This window comes from Leptonychotes weddellii, chromosome 14 (assembly GCF_054177405.1).
Source record: "Leptonychotes weddellii isolate Sample4059 chromosome 14, ASM5417740v2, whole genome shotgun sequence".
NCBI lineage: Eukaryota > Metazoa > Chordata > Mammalia > Carnivora > Phocidae > Leptonychotes > Leptonychotes weddellii.
The window spans coordinates 51,944,452-51,952,958 of NC_138382.1; the positions used below are offsets into that span (position 1 = coordinate 51,944,452).

The 8,507-nt window shown below is 38.1% G+C and overlaps 1 long non-coding RNA gene across 1 annotated transcript; it reads left to right on the plus strand.

Moving 5' to 3' along the window:
* Positions 1 to 6: 6 nt before the first annotated feature.
* LOC145717074 (uncharacterized) lies at positions 7 to 4,298 on the plus strand. Its single transcript, XR_014140075.1, has 2 exons — positions 7 to 1,385; positions 2,992 to 4,298. It is a non-coding gene; the product is annotated as an uncharacterized LOC145717074 (long non-coding RNA).
* Positions 4,299 to 8,507: the final 4,209 nt, after the last annotated feature.

An 8,507-nucleotide genomic window follows, 5' to 3' on the forward strand; every position in this document is an offset into this window, starting at 1 on the left:
TATGTTGCTAAATTACTGAAATGGTACTGTATTGTTTATATTTGTACCCCTAATAACATCTTCTATAGTTTTTGTTTTCTGTATTTTATTGTATTTGTGCAAAATTCTTTTGGCTTTATCAGTGTGATCTCTGCCCTTTCAGATGTGTACAGAAAATGTCCATATAAATTTTCATTTAAGTTGAATGATTTTGAGAAAACTGTAAAGAGGAAAGAAAAACAAAAATTGCAGTTCCCCATAAGTTTTTAAAAGTTGTATATTGTATTTGTAGTAATATTCTGAATGAGTTGTAAATAGGAAGTAGAAGAGCGATGCTTATGTCAAGTCCTAACACTACAGTAGAAAAATGGAAGCAATGCAAATAAATGACTTTTTTTCCCAAGTGCCAGTGGCATAATTTAAAATAAAGTGTGTATATTGGACCGAGCCATGCTGTTATGAAATGTAGTTGCTGTAGATAGATATTAGAATTTTTGGATTATTCCCCAGTACAAGTTACATCGTAATGTGGTTGAGAAGTGCCTACCTGCCCCAAGGTGCCTCCATGGGCGTGGTAGCTTCTCCCCACGTGTGCAGGGGTTGCTGATCTGACAGTGGACAGGATGGGACCTGCCTCCCTGTGAACTATGTTGCCTCATGCTCAGCAGATTTGCTGAGGTTGTGTTAAAGTGATCTTATTACTTTGATTCTCAAAGTTCTGCAGTTATTTTCAAAGGAAATTTAGAGTGTTTTCATCTTTCCTAATTGAAGGATTTATGAGAATTGGCATAATTTGTAGAAATAGGCTTGGCTTTTTTTTTTTTTTTTAAGTAGATTTGAACAGTTAGTATGCTGGGAGTGGAAACTTGGCTCATGAGAAAACAGCAGATAGTGAATGAGGAGATGTGGCCCCCAAAACAGTTGGGAGTGGTTTTGTGGATTGGCTTGCTCTTGAATTACAGATTGTCACTTCAATTCAAAGACTGGATTTAGGGATTTTTTTTTTTTCCTTCTCCATAATAAAGAAGACACATCACTAGGATGTAGAGCTTTTGTTGAAAGATGGAAAAAAGTGGAATTATTTTTAAAACATAGATTCAGAGAAAACAGCAGAACCAGCTTTATACTGGTCTCTTCTAACTTAGAAAAAATGTTTTTACATATGTGGTCTCATGGACATATCTTGCAACTCTGCACTTTTTTTTGTTTGTTTTACAGTTGAAGATTTACAAAACAATGGGGCTATTCTGAAATATGAGTAGAAAAACTTGATGTTATAAAATCTAAGGCTCAGTCATGCATGGTTCAGCCATGCATAATTTTTAAGAATTGGGAAAGAAACAAATAATATTAAATCATTACGGAAATAAAGGAGTTTTTATGAGAGCTAAAGAGAAATGGAAAAGGTAAGAAACTTAACTATTTTCTGTTAGAAAGAATAGAATTATAAAGGGGGATTGGCCACTTAAGTATTTCTAAGGGGAAAGAATCCATTGAGAGAGGTAAGAAAAATCGGAAGTAAAGGGGAGTACTCGTGTAGACCAATAATAAAATGTGCACATACTGTGGTAGGCAGCACGAAAACACTTGGGATCTCAATGTTGTAGTAGATGGTGTACAGGGAGGTCTGCTTCTTTGTTTAAAGGGAGATGTGATTAAGAAACTATTTGGTAGTGTTAGGCATTTTTATTTTTTTAAAAGATTTATTTTAAAGAGTACGTGCACGAGTGGGGGGAGGAGCAGAGGGAGAGAATCTTTAAGCAGTCCCCCTTCTGAGCCTGAGTGGGGTGCCTGTCTTGGGGGCTCCATCTACTCACCTATGAGATCATGACATGAGCCAAAACCAAGAGTCGGGCGTTCAACCAACTGAGCCACCCAGGTACCCCAATGTTAGACATTTTAAAAGGAAAAACTACGTGGGAAAGGTTATGGACATCAACCATAAAATAACACTAGAACTGCTGCTTGGCACCCCTGATACTCACAAGAGGAGTCAGGCGGTCATGGGATTCATAAGCTGAAATAGATGTGGGCACTCAGTGAGGGATGGATTAAATGCACGTTTGAGACTTAATTCCAGATGTGGAGAAATGATTGCACACTTGTCATTACCTAGTGTTTGAGTTTTTCCAAGTGCTTTCATATGTATGATCTCACCTGATTTTTGGAACTAGGACAGATGGTGGCCAACTGAGGGGACAGAGGACTGAGAGGAGCCTTTAGGGAATGGTTGAAGGTGAACTGGGTGTGGATTTTTAGGGGTGAGGCCAGAGAGGGCAGATAAGAGGCAGATAAGAGGGGTAGCCGTCTCTCCTTCACTGGCCTTCCACTTTGTGAGCTTTTTTCACTCCTGGCTTGTTCCCTGGAAGTCTGATTTGGGAGTTCAAAGCCTTGTAGCTTGGGAGGCCCAGTGGTAGCTGGGCAAGCCCCAGAGCCAGCCTTAGTGTTCATCTCAGTGTCCAGGAGAGAGAATGAGGCCTCAAAAATCTCTCATAAAAATAACAAAACCCCCTAAAACTTAGAAAGCTGAACATTCTAGATGTTCTCAATATGTAGCAGACCTACCCAGATCTGAACAGGCTACAGCAGTTAAAAACCGTACAGGCAGAATATGCTATGGATGACCTACTGGCACACTTCTCTCTGGTTCCTGAGTAGGGGAGGCTCAGGGGGGGGCACTGGGTACAACGGAGCAGACTTTTATACACCAAGCTCAGATCTTTCCTTCCTTTTACGAACTATTGGATTCACAAGAGTGTAGGGGAGGTGACTCCTGCTGCCCCAAGCCCCTCTAGCCAGCTCGGAAGGGCTGGAAATCCACCCTGTGGTTTTGACTCAGATTTAGGGCCTGCAGATTCCGATTAAGTTGCCACTCTCCCCAGTAGGCCCCACAGTGTCTGGTATTTCTACATCTAATCTTAAAGCCTGCTTAGGATAACAGTCCCCTTGGGAATCTCTGACTCAAGACCAACGGAGGGACTGTGGGTTCATGGGTGATGCTTGCACTTTCAGGAAGCTCCAGGGATTTTTGGTTGGATTTGGTTACAATTAGCTTTGAAAAATGAAGGCAAAAAATAAGGTGGCAAACTAAAGAGATAAAAAGACTCCGTTTGCTGCCTGTGGATCTGCTTTCAAAGAAACCCTTAAGAATGAAAATAACATATGGTCACTCAAATCCACAGGATGGAAGGAAGACTACTGGAAATGGTAAATATAGGAGTAAATATAAAGGATTGTGTACATGTATTACTGACGTAACAAATTACCACAAATGTACTCATTTACAGCAATACCCATTTATGATCGCATGCTTCTGTAGTTTGGAAGTCCAAGTATAATGTGGCTGAGTTGGTTCTCTGCTCCATGTTTTAGAAGTTCAAAATCAAGGTTTTGGCTGTACTGCATTCCTTCTAGAGGGTTAGGATAAATTCACTTCCAAGCTCATTCAGGTTGTTGGTAAAATTCGGCTCCATGAGGTTGTAAGACTGAGGTCCCCATTTCCTTGCTGTCAGAGGAGTTGTTCTCAACCTCTAGAAGCCACTCACAATTCTTGGCTATTCGTTCCTTTCCTCCATCCTCAAAGCCAGCAACAGTAATGTGGGTCCTTCTCATACTTCATCTCTCTGATCTCCTCTTCTGCCTCATCTCGTTTCTCTCTTCCACTGCAGTTTTCTCTGTTGGACTCTTCTACCTCCCTCTTCTATTGTTCATAGGTTATATGTCATTACAGTGTGATTACATTGGGCCCATCTGGATAATCTAGGATCATTTCCCCATTTAGTAACCTTAATTTCATTTGTAAAGTCCTTTCGTGGCAGTACCTTGATTGAATAGCCAGAGGATGGGAATCTTGGGGAGACATTTGCCTACACAATAAATATTTTTCTTTTTTAAATGGCACATTATTGTATAAAGCAATAATGATAACACTCTAACATAGATGCAATGTATTTTATAATAATAGCACAAAGGAGGGAGTAGGAAATGGAGCTATATTGAAATAAACTTCTATGTTTTATTGAAATTATGTTAGTATTAATCTGAAGAAGACTGTGATAAATTGAAATGCATATTATTGTAGTCCCTAGAGCAGGCACTAACACAATACTCAAAAAAATAGAGTTAAAAAATCAACAGAAATCAAAATGTTAAACAAAAGAAGGCGGCAAGAGAGGGACAGAGAAGCAAAAAGATATGACACATTTGAAAAACAAATAACAAAATGGTAGCCATAACTCTAACTATACCAATAATTTCATTAAATGTGATTGGACTAAATACTCAAAAGGTAGAAGTTGTTGGATAAAAAAAAAGCAAAACTCAACTATATGGTGTTTACAAGAGACATACTTTAGATACAAAGACAAATAGTTTGAAAGTAAAGGTATGGAAAAATATATACTGTGCAAATGGTAACCATAAGAAAGCTGGAACGGCTATATTAATATCGGGCAAAGTGGGCTTTGAGACAAGAAATATTACTAGAAATAGAGGACATTTCAAATGATTTTAAAAAGGGTCACTGTATCAGGGAGATATAACAACTATTAATGTATATGCACCTAACAACAGAGCCCCAAAATACATGAAGGAAAAAGTGACAGATTTGGAAGGAGAAATAGACAATTCGACAATAATATTTGGAGATTTCAATATCCTACTCTTAGTAATTGATAGAAGAACCTGACGAAAAAGCATATAAGAGAACGCTGTTAGTCAACTTGTCCTGACATTTGTAGACCACCACCCACCACTAGCAGAACACACATTCTTTTCAAGTCCACATGGAACATTCTCCAGGGAAGACCATATGCTGTGCCATAAAATAAGTCTCAACAACAAAATTGAAATCATAGGAAGTATCGTCTCCAACCATGATGAAATTAAATTAGAAGTCACCAACAGAAAGAAATCCCCAAATATATGGAAATTAACACATTTTCTAAATAACTCATATTGAGGAAATCACAAGGGAAATTAGAAAATAATTTTAACTAAATGAAAATGAAAACATCCAAATTCATGGTATGTAGCTAAAACAGTGCTGAAAGGGAAATTTATACTTTTAAATACCTATATTTAAATCCCACAAAGATAGATACAAAATCCTTAACACAATATTAACAAACTGGATCCAGCAACAAATAAAAAGGTTTATACACCAGGACCAAATGGGGTGTATCCAAGTGCTGCAAGCTTGTTTTACCATACCAAAAATCAATCTTTTACACCATATTAATAAAAGAAATGATAAAACCCATATGATCAACTAAATAGACAACAGGAAAAGCATTGGACAGAATTCAACACCCATTTATGATAAATACTCAGCAAAGTAGTAGAAGGCAACTTCAACCTAATGAAGGACTTTTCAATCTGTGAAAAACCACATCTAACATACTTAATGGGAGGAGAGTGCTTTTCTCCTGAAATCAGGAACAAGTCAAGAATATCCATTCTCAGTATTTCTATTCAGCCTTGTGGAGGTTCTATCCAGCTCCCACCCTCCTCGCCAAAAAGATTAAAGTCATTTAAAGGGGGGGAGGGGAGTAAAACTATATTCACAAATGACACGATCCTGTAAGATTTTAAGGAATCCACAAAACTATTAGAACTAGTAAATATAGCAAGAACTAGTAAATTTAGCAAGGCTATAGAATACAAGTCCAATACACAAAAGATCTATTGAAATCTGCTATATTAGCAAAGAACAATCCCCCCAAATTAAAAAAAAATCCACTCACAATAGCACAAAGAGAACATAGAAACAGATTAATTTCACTGAAATTTACAAAATTCCTGAGTAATAAGGATCTAAATAAATGAAGAAACATTCCATGTTTGTGGATTAGAGGATTCTGTACTATTATAATGGCAGTTCTCCCCAAATTACTCCATAGGTTCAACTCAAACCCTATCAGTATTCCAGCAGGATTCTTTCTTTGTTTAGGAGTTGACAAACTGATCCTAAAACTTATATGGAAATGCAAAGTATCTAAAATAGAATCATTTTTGAAAAGAACAGAAAAAGAATATTTGAAGACAACCTTACCCAATTTCAAAACTTACTATAAAGCTGCAATAATCAAGACAGTGTTTTATTGACATGAAGATAGGCAATATGGACCAATGGAACAGTATTGAGAATCCAGAAATAAACCCTTGCATATATGACCAAGTGATCTTTGACATATGTGCCAAGACAACTCAATAGGAAAAAGGACAGTCTTTTCAATAAATGGTGCTGGAACAATTGGACACCCATATTAAGAGGAAAAAAGGGAGAAAGGAAGTAATTTGGCCCTTCCTTCATTGTAGACCTAAAGGTAAAAGCAAACAGATAAAGGTAAAAGGCTATATAACTTCTAGAAAAAAAACAGGAGAAGCTCTTCTTGACCTTGGGTTAGGCAAAGATTTCAACTAACAGAAGCAAAAACCATTAAAAAGGCAAATTGATAAGTTGGACATCATCAAAATTAGAATCTTTTGGGCTTAAAAATCTTTGTCAATGAAAAGTCAAGCCAAAAGATGGAGAGAAAGAATTTACAAATTATATATCTGATAAAGGACTTGTATTCAGAATACATAAACAAATCTTAGAGCTCAAGAAGACAAATGATCCTATTGAAAAATGGTCAAAAGATCTGATAGACATTTTCCCAAGAATATCTATGAATGGCTAATAAACACAATTTCTTGAAGACTGTTGATGAGATTTAGAACCATAATGAAAACCACTCCATGCCTGCTGGAATGGCTATAATCAAACAGACAATGCCAAGTGTTGGTGAGGATGAGAAAAACTAGAATCTTCATACATTGCTGGAATGTAAAGGGGTATAGTCCCTTTGGAAACCAGATGGACAGTTTCTTAAGACAGTCAAATATGAACCTGCTATATGACAATTCCATTTTTTACGTATCTACACTGAATGGGATTGGCAGATAAAATACAGGATGCCCAGTTAAATTTGGATTTCAGGTAAACAACAAATAATTTTTTTTTTATTTAAGTATGTCTCAAATATTGCATGAGACATACTAAAAAACTCACCTGAACTGGGTGTCCTATATTTTAACTTGCTAAATCTGGCAACCCTAATCCAAGAAAAATGAAACATCCACACAAAGAATTGTGGGTGAATGTTCATAGCAGCATCATAGCCCAAAATTGAAGCAATCGAAATGTCCACCCACTGGTGGATTGATTTTTTTTTTTTTTTTTAAGGTGTTCTGTTTATGGAGTGGTTTACTCTTCGGGAAGAAAAAGGAATGGACTACTGGTGCATACTGCAACATGTTGGTAGATCACAGATCCCCTGCAACATTTCCCAGTCACTTCATTCCCATTTTAACCCGCATAGGATTTTCAGGACTTTTCTCTCCCTCTTCACCTTGAAGGAAGCACACCTTTCCCTTTCCTAGCACCTGAGCACTAACAAAACCGGTTTGGTGATTATTTGGAGGCTAACTCTACTGGGCCCTTCGCTTCTGAGGGGCATGGCATGATTGGGGTGTCCTGTCAGAGGCCCAGTTCTACTTGTTAGGGTTGTCTTCTCTGCAGAGCTCCCTGCCATACTCTCTTTATGAAGCCATGTCCCGTGTACGCACCTTCCCTCGAAGGCCTTGTCCTTGGATGGCTCCAAGGCTGGCCTCTGCAGCTAGAAATGAACCTCCCCGCAACAAGGACCAGGTGGTTCACTGTGACCCTCTGAGGCCCAGCACAGGGTTTGGCTCGCAGCAGGCCTCAAGAAGAGCTTGTCGAATGAACATCCAGTTTCAGGAATCCTGGATGGATATGAGCTGATCCGACAGAATGCAGCTATGGAGCTGGGTATTTACTTTCCAAAAGCAAAGTCTTCCACCCTGGGGCTCCCCAGATGGAGAGCCTGCGAGCTCTTTATACAGGAATTCCAGCCTCTAGCTTCCCATCCTTCATCCTTCCTCGTGGCCCCACCAATCCCTGGCTTCCCTCTTGATATTCTGTTTACTTCTTACATCAGCTACGCCCATGTCCTTTTCTTTGTATTCTTCTCTCACTTGATTTTTTTTTTCCTAAGACAGTAGGCCGTTTCTTAGAACCCAGCACCTTTTTAGTAAGATGAAGTTTGAATTTTTGCTTTAAATTATTTAAAGTAAAAGAATATTTTTTATACTTAAATACTTACTGAACATTGACAATATAACAAATTCTATACATATCATTCACGTCTTCCTATTATTCTTGTACTGTCCTTCCAGATTAAAAAACACTCAGAATGCTTACTTACAGCATCCCAGAACTCAGCCCAGCTTATAAATGTAGTGAACCAGAGGATTTGGGAAGTCTTTCCAGTTCTAATATTTTGTGATCCTAATACAGTTTTTCCTTACATTTCTTTTTTAAACTAATCAGTGAATGAAGTCTGCTTTAATCTTATTTGGATGTCGGTATTTTCAAACTTCACTTTAAAAAGGAACAAGAATTGGGCGCCTGGGTGGCTCAGTTGGTTAAGCGACTGCCTTCGGCTCAGGTCATGATCCTGGAG